The sequence below is a fragment of the Grammomys surdaster genome, unplaced genomic scaffold (genome assembly GCF_004785775.1).
Source record: "Grammomys surdaster isolate TR1022 unplaced genomic scaffold, NIH_TR_1.0 126679, whole genome shotgun sequence".
NCBI lineage: Eukaryota > Metazoa > Chordata > Mammalia > Rodentia > Muridae > Grammomys > Grammomys surdaster.
In genome coordinates, this window is record NW_021621467.1 from 376,488 (window position 1) to 397,304 (window position 20,817).

A 20,817-nucleotide genomic window follows, 5' to 3' on the forward strand; every position below is an offset into this window, starting at 1 on the left:
GTTACTATGGTCAAGATGTCTCTTCACAGCAATAGAACACAAGTGATGACATACTCCAAATAAACACACAAAAACAGACTCACAAAATCTCAAACTTACACAAATAGATTTAATATTATATCATATACAGATGCTAACAGTATGTTCCTTGATTGTCATTTATAGAAAGAGTTAAATTGGTTTTAAATGTTTATCATATCTTCTCATGTCAATATCTTAAAATTATTTATTTTTTGCAGTTATTATATAATTACATCATTTCACCTTTCCATTTATTTATTCCAAATCCCCTTTTACAAAACCATGGCTTTTTTTCTCATTAATTATTATAACGTACTGTTTTTTTGCTTCTAATTATACTTATAAATAATCTTACACTTATAAATAATTTATAAATATATTATACTTATAAATAATATATTTACTCAATATTTTATTTTTTGCTTTATTAGCTTGTGAGAATGAGGATTTATTGAAGAGTGTTATGAAAGTAATGTAAGCACTGTACCAGTCAGATTTCCCCAGCTCCCAAGTGTTATTTTTAACCTCTAAAATATGAAAAAATATGTTTATAGCTTCTGTAGGTCATCTTCATTGAAAATGCATTATGATACCACTATGCTATGCTTTCTTGTGCTTTTTAAAAGTGCATTAGGGAGTTTTTATGTCCTGCTTATAGTTTATCAACCAATCTGTTTGCAAATAATGGTTTAAGTTAATGAGATTGTTGTTTGGAAATTATTCTTGATAAGTAAAAGTATTGAATGACTTTTGAAGTCTCTATTACTCGGGGTAGATTTTTTTCAGGAGATACAGTGGGGCTTAGGTTCGCTGTCATTTTCAATCCGTTTTCAATGTGTGGTACATTATTTGAAGATATAACTATTGAACATATTTTAAAATGTTGTTACTATTCATCCTGTTTAGTGACAGCTGAATTTTTGCTAAGGTTACTCAGAAATGTTGTTTTTTAAATTCATGAAGGAGAGAATGTGCATAATTCACTCATTCAACAAAGCAGAAAATGAGAGTCCTCTGGATGGCAAGTCAGCAGTCTAGAAAGTTCCTACTCCTGCATCATCAGTATAGGTATTATTGATACAGTAAGGTGTACCATGTTGCCTGAAATGTGACTGATATATTCCTAATCAATGCCTTTCTGAAATTAATTTATTGTCAATAAAACATTTTTAATTTAGGGAACTAAAATATATCACAATATTTCTGCTTTCTTATTTTGCTCTATAACTCCTCCCTTTCATGTCACCCTTGCTCATTCTCAACTTTATTTTAACTAGCTTCTTTTTCTTTGTTTTATCATCTGTCTACATATCTGTCTATGTATCTATTGATGCATCTGTCTATCATCTGTCTGTCTGTCTATCTTTCTATCTACTATCTATCTACTATCTATCTATCTATCTATCTATCTATCTATCTATCTATCTATCATCTATCTCCTTTTTCTCTATCATCTATCTGTATATCTATTTGTATATCTCATCAAAAAGCATCAATTATATAGAACTAAGAAGAAAATAAGGACAGAAGATGAAATATTAATTTAGAAAAGTGTATTGGGTACAATAACTTTTAGTCTTATATCAAAATAGCATAAGTAGTTCGTCTTAAATAAGCACATGAGTATTGGTTCACATACTCTTGATCAAGAACAAGAGCAGAAGTTAGTCTTTGTAAGGTTTCAAATGATTTCTAATGTGGGGAAATGCTTACTTCCAAGGCTTGATGGAGCACTATTATATTTTTCTAAGATGGCTTATATTATTAGGGAAGCAATTTCCTTGTGATTATATAGCCATAGGACCTGGTGTCTTGCTAGTTATTGATTGATTTACAACTTCCTTACTCAAATATAAGCAACTGATCACTTAAAGTGTTTTTGTGGGGTTTCTACCCATGAAGCTTTTTCCATAAGCATTTTCTGTATAGAGGGTCTCTTTTTGTTTTTGTTTTCTGCAGAGATAGTAAAAAAACTGTTTTATTAACTTCTACCAGGTAGATAAGTTTCTTTAAAAATATTGTTGATATGCTTTCTTTGTGTCTGTGAATGAATACAATGTTGAATGCATGTAGAGAGATCAGAGACCAACTTGATTGAGTTTGCTCTTTCCTTCTCTACAATCAATCAGTTTCAAGTTGTCAGACAGGAAAGCAACCGCCTTTTCTCACTGGGTCATGTTTTGCCCCAAATATAGACTCTTAAATTATACAATATAACAATTTTGTGAAGCATCGTTTTTTGATTTTTAACACAGTTTCTGGATTTAAGGAAATCCAAACTCTTACCCACAGTTAGAGAATGGTTAAATAGAAGCATTACGAGCAAATACAAAGAGTACAGAGATGTTGATTAAAGTGAAAAACAGTAAGACTCAACACAGATTAAAAACAAACAAACAAATCAAAACCAAAAGCATTAGTACAACCAGAAGTTGACATTACCTTATCCACGGGCCAAAACAACTCTAAAATCCAACAGCTAAGGAAGGATAATATCTCTTCCTCATTCATCAAACGGATGCTGAAATTAATGACCTTTCACAAACAAAACCCTGCCTGATGCTGGAGAGCAATGGTGCCAGTCACGGGTCCCAGGATCTCTGGGTGCCTGGAGGCTGCCCTTATAACGTTCTTCAACTGTTTACACTGATTCCACTACCATCTTCATTTTATCAGCATATGATTACAAGCTCCAAATGAATTGAAAGGTTTTGAACACAATGTGGTTTGAACACAAATGTGGTTTTGGACACCAGAACAAATGTATTTCAAGAATTATACAAATACCAATGCAGTACATGTTTTACTTTATCAAAATTTTAATTAGTTTTATAGGAAAATTGATTAACAGCAAGATTCCTGTCTTTAGGAATTCATTATTTAAATTTTGATTGACTCACTTTATTTTTTATCAGTACACACTCTTTTCTGAAATAGCCAGCAAATGTTAATTATATTGCATAAAATTATTATAACATTCACACACATAGTTTTAAACTATAAATAATTTCAAAAGCCAATATTTAACTAAAGTACATTTAAAACTGTTCACAACTTTCCCCAAAGCAAATTTATTTGACATTTATTTACTGATACATCAAGAATGTTTCTAAGATTCTATTAAGTGGCAATGGGTTAATTCATAATTAATAAACATTTCAGACTTGATGAGCAAATGCATATTAAGAGCCATTATAATAGATGACTCCTCAACGAGAACTTTGAGTTTACTGATGTGATAACATGCAAGAAGCTAGTCAACAATCAGATATGGCATTCTGCTCTCAGGGAGTGAGCAATGGTGGAGACATTCAGTCTGCATTTCCCATTCCAATTCCCATTGCAATTCCCATTTCAGCACTGCTAAGATATCTCCATTTCTATGGAAGGGCACTTGTTTTCTCTCACAGTTTAGCTTTGAAGCAGACTAACTTCTGGTGAGCTGTTACACTTTATATCTAAACTTATACATTACTAACTGACAAGAAATTTTCTTAACTGTATTTTAGGATCATTGACATTCCCAAAATTAAAATGATGTGACAATATCATACTAAATCCCCATTGACCTGAAAAGTAAATTCATACAATTGAAAGACATTTTGTTTTCTTTATTTAAAGTGGAGACATACAACATTAAAATGTATACTTTCACAAGTCAAGAAATAAAATTTGAACATAGTGAAATGTAAAAGAAATACTAGGTATATTTGTATCTATTCCTTAAGTAGATACAAATTTCATAAGTTATAATCATCTGATTGAGGTTTTAATTTTTATAGTGAATCTACCCTTAACTTTTAATCTATTCTTTAAAAAAATGAATACTAGAGATCAAAAGAAAATTCTAAAACTTCAAAATGTAAATTTGAATGAAGCCTTTCTTTACTGATTCACAATATGAATTCCATAATTGCTGTATTAAACACAAATACACACAGGGAACTAAATCTTTACAGTATTAAAAATATGAAACTTTAGATAAATTAGATTGCATAACTTCTAACAGTCTTATATACTGTCAGACAAATGAGATGCTGTGTGTAAACAAATCAGTGTCATGAAATTGGATATGAACGTTGACACATCTAAGATGTACAATTTCCATTAAAGAGTGCTTAAGGCAAGTGATAGAATATACTTCATTTTTATTGATAATAATACAAATTTATGTTAACACATGATATTCTTTGTTTTGTTTGTTTGCTTTTAGAGACCAAGTTTCTCTGTGAAGGCCTAGCTGTCCTGGAATTCACTCTGTTGCCCAGGTCTGCCTCTAACTCAAAAGATCCATATGCCTCTGCCTGTTGAGTGCTGGGATTCAAGGCCTGTAATATTCACTTCCACTTGGCATTCTTATATGCTTGTGGACTCACTAATATGGTCAGATGACTTTTAAAAGAATAAAATGTTGATTTCTATGTTAGCTGTAAATTATTTCACAAATATCTTCTTAAATAATTCTGTTATAATTTGAAACACTGTTTAAAACAACAAGATCACAAGAAATATTCTTTTTCTCTCTTTTTTTCATACATATTATTGAAAAATGATATTTTTCAAACAATATATTCTGATTTATTGTATAAAATAAAGTCACTTAACTCTTTCCAGATTCTCCCTACCTTCCTAGCCATCCAAATCCATGTCATTTCTTTCTCTTTCTTGTTTCTTCAGAAAAACATAGACAAACATGAAGAAAATACAAATCGGAATAAACAAAAAGGAATAGACTACACACATATGAACACACACATACAAACAAGAGTCACTCAGACACTATACTGTACAAGCAGAAGAAAGATAAGGCATAAATGTGCCCCAGCCAAAATAAAGTAATGTGAGACAAAATAGTATGCAAAACAACAAAGAAAACTCAAAAAACCATTGAGTTAAGTTGTGCTTGCCATCTACTCATGTGCAAGTGGTTTACTCTTAAGTGTGGTTAATACACCTAATGCAATTACCATACAGTAAACTAATTTTTCTTTTGCAAGCAGGTATCCATTACAGAGAGTTTCTTGTCTACTGTGGGAGTCAATTTTCTATTCCTCCTGTTACAACTGGAACCCTGTTGTGGTTGAAATTATGAAGATCTGGTGCCTCCTGCCACAGTATTTATAAATTCATATGTACATTTGTCTTATTTAGTATTCTAGAGATCACTTTGTTTGTAGTCTTCCAAGCCTGATGGCTCTGGAAGCTTATGGTCTGTCCTTCCTCATATTTCACTTAGCCTTGAAGAAAGAAGCTTGATATAGACTTCTCATTTAGGACTAAGTATTCTGAATCTCTCACTCTTTCTACAGTGTCCGGTAGTGGATCTGGGTTAGTTTCCATCTACTGCATAAGGGAACTTCTCTGATGATGGCTAAGTAAGGCATTGGATTATGGATATAGTAAGATATCTTTAGGAGTCATTGTTTTGCTACCTTCGTTTAGCTTAGTGGTCCTCTACCTATGTGATTTGACTCCAGTAGGGGCTGGGGTACATGACTTTCACAGGGGTCTCATATTCTCAAATCAGATAATTACATTACAATTCATAATAGTAGCAAAGTTACAGTTATGAAGTATCAACAAAAATAATTTTATGGTTAGTTGGGGATCACCACAACATGAGGAACTGTATTGAGGGGTCACAGCATTAGAAAGGTTGGGAACCACTGGTTTAGGTAAACAATAGGGTTTTTTTCTTTCTTTCTTTATGACAAAATAGGAAACCATTTAATTTCTATATTAAACATATCAAACACAGACCTGGGTATATGTGTGTTCTAACCAAACTATAAAGAATCAAAATGCCTATTTTATTAAAAACAGATTTATAATTACTAATACAAACTTTACTAATGAGAAAAATATGAGTGTATTACTCAACAATAAAAATATGTAATTTTAACAGGTTACTTCATACCAGAATTCTAATAACCATGAAGATACTCTATTTGGATTTCAAAGAGAAAATTACTAACTGAGGTATGCAAGAAGCATTTCTAGAACATACTTGTTATTTAATTTTGTTGATCAAGTTAAAAAAAAAGGGAAGGAGTGATGGGATGAGGAGAGTTTTTGGTTTCTCATGAATACTTTTTTCTACCCTTAGTATAACAATAGAAGAGATATGTACTGGCAAATTATAAAAAAAAAATTGGCAAAAATGTTTAAACTGTCAATTAAATCAGCTTCATGCTGAATTCTCTGGCCAACACAAGAGTAAAATGAACTCAAGGCACCAAGAACTTACCTGATTTCAGAATAAAAAGGTGATCTTGTATCATTTTATTAAGATTCCAATCACAGATTTTTAAGTTTGTTAAATTGTCAGTAAGAAAGTGTTACATGAGAAATTGAAATATAAAAATAAAAACTTTCTGAGGCATATGCATTTTATCACCTGAAATACTGGTATTATTGTTGAAATGTTTTACAAAGAACAGTAACCTTTATAGAGTTAGTGTGGTTTTAAATCACTAAAAGAAAGTCTCCTGCTTTCCAAAATACTTCAAGATCAGTATTCTAACAAAGATAAATGATGCTATGAATCAGAAGCATTTCTTCCTGCTTCACACTTCAGCACTCACATCTTCAATTTACTTGCTTTATTAATTTTTAAAAGGACACATGAGAACCCTATTTTGATGGTGCTAAAAATATAGTCCCAAAAATATTTAAGCATTTGGATTTGAGTAAAGAAAAATGAGTGTCTATTGAAAACGTAAAGTAGATAATGAATAAATTTCAATTAGTTTACTTTCACATTTAAATTCAAATATAAAATATGCTTCTATACTGTGGCTACCTATGTGCTTCTGTGTATATATCTGAAGTTAATAAAATCAGCTGTCCCTGATTATTTCTGTTGCATTAGTAAGTAGGGTCAAAATATGTTAGCTCATTGCATCATTTGATATTGCAGTTTTTCTGAATTTTAAAAATGCTGTTACTATGAAACATTTTCAAAAACTTTTATCAATTTTATTGACTTTGTGTCAAACTTGGATATGCTCAGGTTTCCCCTATATTAGATTGCACTGTTTGTTGAAAGAGAAAAGTAAATTTGTATCTAATTAGGAATACCAGAATAGTGTAAATCACTTAATTAACTGTAATAAGAATGCCAATAAGTCTTTGATGTTTTGTATTTTATGACTTGTATAGGGTGTATAAAAATGGAGCTTAATTTTAAAACAAATTTTGTCAAAGGATCATAACTTCTGTTGATAATCATCAAGAGTATGAACTTTCCCTTTTTAAAAATTAGTTTATTCTCTCAATTGTTACATCAAGACTACAGTTTCCTGTTCCTAATCATCTCTCAGTCCCTCACACCTCACCTCCCCATGAATTCCTCCTCAGTTTCCCTGTAGAAAATGGCAGGCCTCCCAGGGATATCAACCAAACATGGTATATTAAATTAAGATTACCACCCTTAATATGAAGTCACTTCCCTTTATATTAAGAATTGGCAAAGCAATCCAGTAGGATGACAAGTGTCTCCCAAATCAGAAAAAATGTCAGATACAGGCTTCCCCCAATGCCCTCTCTGTGGAGCCCCACAAAAAATACCAATCTATGCATATATGCCGAAGATCTGGGTTAGACCACTTGTAGGCTTCCCGATTGTCAGTTCAGTCTCAGGGAGCCCCAGTGGGTTCAGCTTTATGGATTCTGTGAGTTTAGTATGAATTATTTTTAAGATAAAAGAAACAAATTCTTTATTACCATGTGTAACATATAGAGTGAAATCTGTGGTATTTGTGGAGCTAAGAGGAAAGAGAAAACAGCAATTTAGATTTATGTATTATGACTGGAACTCATGCAGCGTGAATTTTTGCAGCTTTTGGTAACTTAGTTTTAATCTGCTCCGTTTACATTTTTCCAAATACTATGAACTTAATTTTGGGTTTACTGTATTTATAGAACAAAATTAAATGTATAAATATTTTTTACTCAATTATTTTACTGTCATAATGTGCAGATCGCCTATGGGAAACAGAACATAAAAGATCCATTTACTACAAGAATCAACGTGACTATTGCTTTGTGCAATATTTTATTATGAAATGATTAGAAATGAATTCAGATGTAGAAATTATGTAATTTTATGAATATTTTAATGGTTTGAAAATAATATTTGAAGCACACAGAATTTCCAACTTCATGATTAAATCATAAGCATCAATTTAAAATAAAATTCTGCTACAACCATCCCACCATGGTACTTTAGATAATTAATGTTTAATATGATTGATGACAGCACTTACTATGAATAAATAAACAGAAACAGTTTATTTGATTGCAGCTTATAACTATGGATCCCTTTGCTATATCTTCTTTTATACCTCAAATCAATTTGGAGGTAAACTACTGAGTGAAATAGATTGCCAAACAGTGGTTTTCACACTATTACCATTTTGTGCTGAGGAATGCATTATTCTTATTTATTGAATTGGGAACATTTACTGGATGCTAACAAAACTTCCAAAATTGCCTATGTGCTAACATATTTACAACAGCCTAAATTATGTTGTGACTTTTAAAAAAATAGAAATATTTTAAGGACACTTTATACAAAGTATATCAACATAACTCTAGTACTTATTATCTTAATATTTCAAAATTACATACCATAGGCTGATACAATTCAAGTAGAATAAAGCTGAAGTTATGTGTTTTTCTTCTGCACTAATTCCATATCCCCTTTATTTGGTTGCTCTTAGTATGTCATATTTCAGGTTTGTTTTAATTTAGAGCAAATCTAAGAGAAATGTACAAAGTATTCTTTATCCTTGGAAACTCATGTGCACAGCTGTCACGATATAAGCATTATCATGCAAGGACCATGCACTCATAGCTACTGATAGAGATACAATGACACATTATTTTAGCCCAAACGTATAATTCCACTGAGGACATAGTCACTGAATAAAATAAGATAGCTACGTAATAAATGCACACTAATGTTGACAAATTTTGTGAAAGATTCAAAGGCAACACATGGTAAAAAATAATTCTTAACTCCAAATGATGACAAGTACAGTGGACATAAAAATTATTTTCAAAATATGTTTCTAGATGTTTTATATATACATATTTATATTCACATTCAGCTAGATATATAGAAATGTGTGTGTTAAAAATAATAAAAGAAAAGATGCAAACAACTTGAAATTTAAGAAGCAGACTTAATATTTTTTATTTTTTCTTGCAATTCTTTTATCTTGCAATGATTCTTGATTCTTTCCTTTCTCTATACCCTCCCATATCTTTTTTTTATTTAAAATAGATTTTTGTAATATAAATGTTCTAATTAGAGCTTTGCTTCCCCTGAGTTCTCCTAGGGTTTCTCCATGTCCCCTCTCATCAGGAACTATACCCTTTCTGTATCTTTCTAAAAAAAAAAAAAAAACCTTGAGCAATAATAACAAAACAAAACAGAATAAATTAAACCAAAAAAGTAAAACAAATAAAACTAGGGCAAGTGAAGCAAACATAAGAGATAAAGGAAAAGCCCTAGCAACACATACAGATACTGGAGCATCCACCTTTGAATGCACAGAAATCCCATCCCACAGAAAATATAAAACCAGAAGCCGTAATATACACATAAAGACCTAAAATAGATAAAGAAAGAAAAGAGGGAAAGAAGAAGAAAAAGGAAGGAAGGAAGGAAGGAAAGAAGGAAGGAAGGAAGGAAGGAAGGAAGGAAGGAAGGAAGGAAGGAAGGCAAAATCCCTAACAATATTACTAGACAGAAACTCTCTAAAGATGCCATTACATTTGTTTTATATTTTATATTGGACAACTACTAGTGGACCTCCCTTAGAAAGTCATTTGTTCCATAGTAACCTAGTAGTGTAATATATATATACAGATACATATATAAATGTACCATATATAGATATACATAGTATATATGTATATATATATACATATTTATATATATACTATATATTACATTATATTATATATATATTACACATATATATAGCATTGAAATTTTAAATAATATTTAAATATGTATTTAAAATAATGCAATCAATATTTTGAGTGTACTCAAATAGCCAAGAAACAGAATAAACTTAGTTTTCCACTAACTAACAACCATAGTATGGTACAAAAGTATTCAGTCATAAAACCAAATGAAATCCTATCATTTGTGAAAATGTATTTGAAAAGTTAAGAAAAGCATGCTCATGAAAGTAGTTAGACATAAAGCAAGAACACATGTTCCTGTTCAAATTTTCATGGCAAAAGAGTTAACCTTTCACAAGGCAGTGCAGGTGTGGTCCCTAGTTTTGAAGAACAAATGTAAAACCAGATGGAGCGAGAGTAATATCAGGCACCAAAATAAAGTGAGAAGAAATTAAATATTCACCTGCATAATTAGTCTCCAGAACATTTCTTTCCAATAAACTCTAAAAGTTTATATTGATGAATATATACTTAAAAAAATCTGTATTTTTATGTAAACATCACCATCAAACATGAATGTCAAAAAATTTACATATATGGAGAATATTGCTATATAACTGATACTAGGTTTATGTACAAGTTCATAATTTACACAATTGATTAAAATTATCTTCATGTATTATAACTCAGGAAAAATGCATTAAAGAACTTCTTCAGTACAATGTAAAAAGACAGTTTCCTTCCCATTATATTACAATGACCCTGTAATATTTTTAAAAGCATGAGAATGTTTAGAGAGGAGAGGTCTTTTATTTTTTCTTTTCTTTTCTTTTCTTTTCTTTTCTTTTCTTTTCTCTTCTCTTCTCTTCTCTTCTCTTCTCTTCTCTTCTCTTCTCTTCTCCTCTTCCCTTCCCTTCCCTTCCCTTCCCTTCCCTTCCCTTCCCTTCCCTTCCCTTCCCTTCCTTCCTTCCTTCCCTTCCCTTCCTTTCCTTTCATTTCATTTCCTTTTCTCTCTTCTCTTCTCTTCTCTTCTCTTCTCTTCTCTTCTCTTCTCTTCTCTTCTCTTGTCTTCTTTTTTTAGAAACAGCCACAAATTTTTATCTAATTGCTTCTTTCTTTTCCTTTTATTTCTTCATGATACATTTTGCTCATTGAGGCCCTCTAAGTTACTAAAATTCCTAAAATCTTTCCCCCATCCCTTCTCTTCTTTTCCTTTGAGCAGATGCTTCTGGGTATCCCCCTACCATGAAATATCAAGTCCCTGTGAGGCTAGGCACAAAGAAGAGGATACTTATTCATGGTTTTTAGTAGGTTGGTGTATTATTTTAGAAAATGAAAAAGTATAATAGTTGTGGAAGATATTCACAAAACTGGTATCCTGTGTAAGCAGGCTGTTAGCATTTCCCCTCACATTCTGAGAGGCATGTTCTAGGAAGTGAGGAGTCATCTCCTTGAGGAAAATTCATTCAGAAGAGCCTCAGCATAAAAACCTGTTCCCTGTAGTAAGAGTTTTCTGGGTACAGCATCACTCTGCTTTCCCTTCAGGCACAATGTGGACTCTTAAAAGAAGAATATGGTAATAAAAACTTTAATGTTAATAAATCTATAAATGAATTTTTTGATAATTGAGATCATGAGATGAATAGAATTGATAGTTTTATCTCCAAATGCATTAAGTACTTATTATAAGGTTATTTTCTAAATTATTTACAATATTATAACTGTTTTCTATTTTGTCAAAAATGTATATTTATACACACACATTACATACATAAAGACTTTTCTTTGTAAGGAACTATAAAATAAGAACTCCAGATCATTTTCAACTATAAAATGAACAATTACTTTGTCTATTAAAATTTTTTTTAACTATTTACTTTTTTCAGGCTTATAATACAATTTTTGATGGCAATTTTCCACTGCTATCAAAGGATACTGCTGTCTATAAATCCCAAGTGAACTTTTAGCAAATATTTCATCTTTTAAAAATGATCTTCTTTTAATGATCTTCTTCATTGGGCAATTTGGGGGATGAGATTTAATTTCATATAGAATTACATAGATATTGTATTTGTGTTGGTGAGATTCCTGATGTATGTTCAAATAAAAAGAAGGCATTTATAACATTTTAATAGATTATAATTATCAATTATAAATGAACATTCCTGGTGCTTTTTGTTAGAATGGGGAAATGATAAAATGATAAAAACTAATCAATTATCAATAAAATAAATGATACTTTTGAAATCTGATATATATATATATATATACATATATATATATATATATATATATATATATATATCACCACAAAGGCCAGATAAAGTATCTTTGGGTCAAGAAATCAATGAAGAGAAAATTAAAGATAATATATTATTAATGTGTTTTCAATTAGTTGATAAACAATAACAGGATACAAGAGATCTGATCAGGGATATGGGAAAGGGGCCATTATGGAGAAGGAGGGCGGTAAATAAAAGAAGGGAAATGGATATAATAACAATAAATATATCTGGAAAAGCCATAAGGAATCATACCATTAATTATTTATTTAAGAAATGGTGCATATAATTCTATGTATAAATATGCATAAACACTTTCAATAAATATTTATCTATGCTGAAAATGCTCCTACCAAGAGACAAGGAACATCTAACAAAACTCCAGACAGGAGAAGTCCTCTTTAAAGCTATTGGCCAGGCTATCAGAAGTATTCTCAAGACATGTAGCCTATTGCTTTGTCCTTCCCTTTCCTTTAGAGATGAACGATAAGTCCCTATTCCTGAAGACCATGCACTTCACATATTTAGACTAGGGACCCATGAGCTCTAATTTAACCCAATGCCCTCTATGAGAATTAGTTTGTTTGTTTGTTTGTTTGTTTGTTTGTAACAGAAGGCATCATTCAGCTTTCAAAGGAGGAAGGCAACAAAAATTTCTACCCAGCTTCAATGACTATGGACCATATCAGTGAACAGCATAATGCGTTAGCCCTAGGGTACAGTAGTGCCACACATATCTTGGTGATAAACAACAGTTCTCTAATTGAACGAAACTCACTTAACAAGAGAAAACCCAGTCTTTGTTCTATAAATCTAGCTAACTACTCAGTTTAATAAATTCTTAGTGATTGGAGGAAAATCTACAACCACTAATTACTTTTACTGGTTGATTTTATAGCCACAAATATGGGTACTCTTTATCCTTCATCAGCTTCTCTTTGCAGCATATGAAGACCACTAGAGAAAAATGCAAGCAATGGAATTGCAGAAGTTTGGATCCATGTCTCAGTGGATATATCTATAAAACACTCTTGGACCTAAGGCTTAGGGAGATATTATAAGAGTCAGAATAAAAGGTTAGAGATATTATAAGAGTCGGAATAAAGAAGTCTGGTGTGACATTTTGTCTCCTAATATTATCATAAGCTACATCTAAAAAGTCTCACCAAAGTGACTACTCAAGCAGAAGTTGAGCAAAGCTAACATCAATGAATATAAAGAGTGAATGAGAAGTCAGGACTCATGAGGTTACAACGCTATAGAAAGAACTATATTCAACTGAGGAAAGATAAGAGCAGGAGAGGTAGTCTTCCTCACAGAAACACACCAACTGTGTTTTCAGAGCCAAATGATCAATCCTGAAAGCACAAATACAAGTAACATAAACATGAAAAAGGTTATATTTAGTTATATATGTGTATATACTTTTACATTTATGCATGTGCAGAGAACCATGAATTTAGCTTGGATGAGCTGCCTTGAGAGGCATTTGTCATACCTTTGTCCTGTTAGAATCTGTGGCTCCTTGGGCACAATGTGCCTTCTCGTTCTCAAAAGACCAACACACTCTCTCAGACAGTGAAAGAAAAATGGCCAATTTGTGTTCATTTGTATGTTCCATATATAAGTTATGTGTTTCAGTTAGGGTTTCATTGTTGTGAAGAAACACCATGACCAAGACAACTCTTCCAAAGGACAACATTTAGTTGAGGCTGGTTTACAGTTTCAGCGGCTCCATTCATTGTCCATTATCATCTTGGCAAGAAGTGTGGAAGCAACCATGGCAGCATACAGGCTAGTATAGTGCTAAAGAAGGAACTAAGTGTTTTACATCTTGATCCAAAGGCAGTCAGAAGGTGACTACCATCTACGGGCAACCATGAGAAGACTCTGATTCCACATTTTGTGGAGCTTGAGCATAGAGTTCTTAAAGCCGTCACTTCCGCCAATAAGGCTACACCCAATCCAACAAGGCCACACTTCCTAACACTGCTACTTTCCATGGGCAAAGCATTCAAACACTCAAGTGTATGGAGTCCAATCTATTCAAAGCACTACATCATGGAAGCATAGAGACATGACAAGACAGTTGTTTCAGACTTTAATCTTGTGTATGCTGTAGAGTTTGCAAATGTCATCGTATTCTGATAGCTACACCTGCATTGATTCTGGCAACTGCCAATGTATACTTATCTCATAAATTTATAAAAAGTTTGTCTACTCTTAATAAAATTGTCATAGCCCCATATTGCAGTTGCAATGATTAGTTACCTCACTCAGAATGATATTTTCTAATTCCATTCATTTGCCTAAGAATTTCATGAATTCATTTTTTTAAATAGCTGAGTAGTACTCCATTGTGTAAATGTACAACATTTTCTGTATCCATTCCTCTGTTGAAGGACATCTAGGTTTCTTCCAGATTCTGGCTATTATAAATAAGGCTGCTATGAACACAGTGGATCATGTGTCCTTGTTATATGTTGGAACATCTTTTGCATATATACCCAGGAGTAGTATAGCGATTTCTCCAGTAATATTACGTGGAGAAAGATGAACAGTCTTTCGTTGTCAGTGGGATTTCAAGCTGTTACAGCTACTCTGGAAATCAGTCTGGTAGTTCCTTAGAAAATTGGAATTAAATGATTTTTAAGGGAAAAAAAAAACCTTGATACACTTTAAGCCGTTTTACTTGTAAAATTGCAACATGGTGGATTTATTTATGGCTTATAAAATTTCAAAAGATTTCCCTTATGTAAAATCATTAAAAAACCTAAGCATTTGATCTTGCAAATATTTTGTGAGAAATATGAAACATGATGGATTGATGGATTTCCAGGTAAACAAATCACTCTATTTATCATTCAAAACTACAGATGAGTAGAACAATGTTACTTTTAAAGAGTTATTTTCAATTCTATTTATGTGTGTGTGTGTGTGTGCTTGTGAATTTGTGTGTGTATGTGTCTGTGTGTTTGCATATATGCCACATGTGTGGGTATGCACATGGTGGGACATATAGGACTATAGATGTCTTAGAGTCCTGTAAAAGCAGTTGTGAGCCACTGACATGTGTTGTGGAACACAAACATGGTGCTAGAGAAAGTATTCTAAACTGTTGAAAAAACTTACTAGTTATTTAAGAAAAGACTTGGAAATTACCTAAAATCTAAAGTTAGTTCTCCAGTTGGTTTGGGTGTTGAGGGAAGTTTTCAATAAAATCCTGGTAATAGCTCTACACTGAGAAGCAGGTTATGCTTTTTCTGCTATTAAGAGAGGAAATAATACAAAATGTAAGGTAGTATTATATATTGGTTAAATGAATTAATTATGTACATTGTTTTCTAAAAATAAATTTGTAAGTATTTTTCTTTATGAGCATGAATAATCCGCCAAATATAAAAATGAGTCAATACCTAAACCAAATATTGAATGTTACCAAAATTAGGTGATTTAAATTATAGGTAATTTATTTAGTCATTAATTACTAGTCTCTTTAAACATAGTTTTATATGTTAACTGAACCTTGCATTTCCATCCACAATAGCTACTATGGTACTGTCAACACTGGGTTGGGAGTGTAAGGTGCTTGACCTTGAAAATCACTAATTACCATTCAATTGCCCTCACTCAGCTTCAGTGTAATTGAAATCACATAGTTCTCTTTATAGGTGAACATATTATTGAATGCTTATTTTGTTACATGAAGTTGAAAAATGTTAAATGAAAAGGCCAGACCTTCCTGAATCAATGCAGGGCATATCTTAATTATCAGTAGTGAGACTTCTCAAATTGTGTTTTGTTGTTGTGGTTTTCTTTTTCCAAAGTGACTGTTCTGTGAACTAATATATAACAACAGCAACAACAAAATCAAATCTACCTAGAAAGCAAGCTTACAAAGAATAGTCATATTTTAAAAGACACTTAGATATTAGTTATAATGGAATTAATGTTTAATTTATGACACATAATCTCTTGGACAATATTTTTAAAGATAACTCTTGACTGCTATTATAACCAATTTAGAAAAAAAATGATCTATATTTTAGAGCTTATGAATTGAAAATAGTGTGCATAATATGGCATAATTTTTATTTTTTTCCATTTAAGTTACATGAAAAGATGAATGAGATGGTTTTTGTATTATTATCTTCTGTTTTGTTCCTAACATAATATTTCTGATTAATTTTTTGAGAATTTCAGAGAATGTACCCAAATCACATTCACTTTCAATTCTTCCTAGAACTGCTCTCCCATCCTTGAAAAAAGAGAAAAATACATAAAGTCCAGCTTTTTTTACCTACATATACATTGGAACATGGTGGAATCTGAGAATCTATCCTATTAAAGAAAAGTTTTCTTCCCCATCTTCCTACCCCTGCCAGAAGCCATCAACTTCAAAGAATTACACAGCATCTTTATTACACTTTTTATAAACTCTCTTCAGTAGCTTCCTATCCAGACTACTCCTGTCCTTTTATTTTGAGGAAGAGGGATTATTGTCACAGAAGTCTTCAACTCTCTCATCTCAGTTGTTAATCTGCAATCAATGATGCCACAGCAGAAGAAACTTCCTTGTCCACATCAGTGAGCAACAGCACAGATCCTGGTATTCCACATGAATACAGCCTGCAGCATGGGCCAAGAACATCAACGTGGCTTCCAGTGGCAGCCCTGATCTTGAATATAAGGAGTACAGTTTCTAATACTTATGACTTTTAAAGAAAATGATAATATACCATAATGACTTGGATTACATTATTCTTAGAAAAAATACATTCTTAGATTTTTATAAGTTTATTGACAAGATTTACCTACTTAACATCCAGAGATATTTTCTTTCATAAAATTTATTGGCTATTCAAGAGCTACCAAAAGAGCTAAGGTTAGTATATAATGGCTTCTCCCAATATACACAACACACACACACACACACACACACACACACAACACACACACATAAACACACATACATACACACACACAAAACCCTTACATAAAAATAATATATACAGTCAGTAATAAATAATTGTCCAATCAGCTCACCCGCCAACACACAACATTGGGTGTACTATGTTTTCTGGCTTCATATTTTTGATACTGGTTATTTCATTTTATTGTGACTGATTTGTGTTACTTAGCATAATTGCTTCAAGGGGAATCATGTTGGAGCACCTATCAGAACATATTCCATGTTATAAGTGAATGATCCTCTACTTAAAGGCTATATATGCCACAGTCAAAAAATAGATCATTATGTGAATATTTGGTCTACATGAGGGATTAAAAATAAATGGATAAACCAGCTGCATAGTAATGTTAGATGCCTTCTATGATAAAATTTCATTTAAAGAAATCCCCTTGAATGGAAGAACAGTGGGACATTGTCCTTTCTACATGTTTATGCCAAGATTTGATAATAGATAAAATAGCTTTAAGTTTAAAACATGGCCCTGACAAAATATTATGAAGAAGTTTCACATGTTTCAACAAGGTTGTACTGTGTTGCCTCTCTACTGCTGGAAATACAGCTTACCCTTAATAGTGGTTCATATTCCCCAGTGAGACTGACTACTTAGGAGAAACTAGCTTTTTTTTTTTCACTTTTAAAACCCTTCCTTTTTCCTTTATTCCCTTTTCCTTTGCAAAGGGGAGCCCCTCTTCTGAGAGGACTAACTTTTTATTTATCAGTAATTATCAGTTGGAGAGATCTTCTGGGTTAATGATGGGGTCATGTTCCCACTTCTCTCATTGGACCCTACCTGGGCACAGACTAGCGAAAGCCTTGTGCATGTTGCCAGAGTTTCTGAGAAGTCATATATCATCCATTGGTTCTTCTAATTTAAATGGCTTTGTTTCTTTTGAGGCTTCCATCAGCCCTTGATCTTACAGCCTTTCTCACTCCTATTTAGTAAGTTTTCCAGAGCTCTGAGGGGAGGGATTTAATGAAGACATGGCATTTAAGGGTGGGTGTTCCAAGGTTTGTTACAATGTGCAGATTGTCTAGCTGTAGGTCTCTATATTTGCCTCTAGGCACTGTAGTAAAAAGCTTCTCTGCCAATGGCTGAACAAGGTGCTTATCTATGAGTAAAGCAAATGTTAAGAATAATTTTCAAAGAAGTAATTTCAAGCAGGAATCTAAATCTTAGGCTAGAAGAAAGAAGTAATTTCAGGCAGGAATCTAAATTTAAGGCTAGAACAAGGAAATAGGCTTCAGACATGACTTTGGGCTAGGACAGGTATGTTGGCTCAGATATTTTGGTCATCCTGATAAGCCCTTAGAAATAGTGATCAAGGGAGTGTTCACAGAATTTTGTTTACTGCCTTGCTTGTTCTTTGACTATTTCTGTTTATTGTCTTGCTTGTTCCTTGACTATTTGCATCTATTGTATTGCTAGTTCCTCAACCTAGAACTGACCTTAATACATGCATGTAATTAAAATAGTATAAAAGCATAAAGGAGGAAGGATTTGGGATAGGGGGTTTCTAGGGAGGGGTAATGGGAAAAGGGGATGGCATCTGAAATGTAAATAAATAAAATATCCAATAAAAAAGAATAATTTTATGGCTACTCTGCTTTAGCAGAGTATTATTATTTGATCCTCTAGATCCTTCACTTAACTGGTCTCCTATTCTTGCGCACTGAGTACTGTGATCTCTGGGTTCCATTTCAGAGAGGATATAAATCCAATCAAATATTGCTTAGTTACTCCCACAAGATTTGAGACAATACTGCATTACTATGTCCTGTAGGCAGGCCATTATCATTGACCAAAGAGTTTCTATGTAAGTTGTTGTTTATCATTCTACTTTGGTAGCCTGCTGAGCAACTTCGGGCATCAGGAACACTTTCATAGGGATAAACGTTATACTTAGTTGCAAGCTCAAATCTTTCATGTTCAAAGAGTTATATTTTATCTTCATCAATAGAGTTTGATTATTAGTTTGTGGAGAGATCACATCATTGCCAATAGCCTAGGTTGCTAGAGGGGTTCCATATGGCTCCTTTAGCCAACAATTCAATTATCTGTAACTTTTAACATTATAAGTTTCATGTTCCATTTAGTGATGAGAGACAAACAATTGGAACTCTTTTTCCCTGCCCCCAATTTTTGGCAATTCCTTCTAGATCATCTTCATACATGTACATCTTTTAAAAGATTCTACTGTGTTAGTTTCTCATAAGATTCCTTAAATGGTCATTTGTTTTAGCTGTCCATCACAGTTTTCCTCCCTCCCCCCTCTTCACTACCCCTCTGGATTTTATCTACTGATCCCTGCCCAACCCTGTCCATCAATAACTATTTTATTTTCTCTTAAGAGGGAGGTCTATCCCTCTACCTCCTTCCCTTACAACTGTCTAACCTTTGCCATTAGCTTGTTTATCAAAATCTGAACAGCTAAAATTCACATATAAGAAAATATATAACATACTTCTTTTTCTGGGTGTGTGTTATGTCATTTGAGATGATACTTCTCTTCCTAATTCCATCCATTCATCTACACATTTCATGAGTCTGTGTCTTAACAGCTAAGTAATATTTCATTGTATAAATGTAACATATCTTTATCATTCATACATTAAAAGACAAATACTTTCTTTTCTAATGTTTTCGTTATTATGAATACATCAATGTTGTACATGGTTGAGCAAGTGTCTTTATAGTAGGATGAAGCATCCTTCAGGTATTTGACCAATAGTAGTATATATAAATCTTGAGGTATAGTGAGGTACATATCTTCCTGTGGATCTATCACATTGATTTGAATTGTTGCTGTAGAAGTTTGCAATCCCATCAGCAATTGATAAGTGTCCCCTTTATTCCACTTGCTTGTCAATATGAGCATTCATTTTAAAAACTAATTTTTGCCATTCTGACACCTGTAAGAGGAAATCTCAAAAATAATAATTTAGATTTGCATTTCTCTGATTACTAAGGATGTTGAGCATATCTTTAAGTGATTTTTGTCCATTTCTGTTTCCTCTTTTGAGAATTTTTTTATTTAGATGCATACCCCATTTTTTTTTAACTTGGTTGTTTGTTTTTGATGTTCAAGTTTCTTAAGTACTTTATACATAGATTATAGTCCTAAATCAGAGGCTTATTTGGAAAAAGATATTTTTCCATTCTGTAGCCTATCTCTTGGTCTGAAGGATGTTGTCTTTGCCATACAGATTCTGCCATAGTATCTTCACCAGTAGGTGAAGTGAACATGTATTTCTCAATTTAAGAAAATATTATTACAGAATAATTGATGTGTTCCAAATTCCATATTTCCCTCTGAACTCCACACATACAGACAGATCTTACAGGGAAACAACAAAATTCACAGAAGGGTTAGAGAGAGCAAACTCCTTTAAGTTTCATATAACTTTGATATAAGTAAATAACACTTTTTTCTTTTAATACCATTGGATTTGACAGCATATCATATAATGGCTCCTATTGCAAAATACTAGATCTAGGACACCATGTATTCAATAATTCTTCAATTGGAATATATATAATTCAGACAGATATGAAATATAATTTTTTCATAGTTTGTTCTGAATGATTTTGTGGCATTGTTTTGTTTTATATATTATGTTTATTTT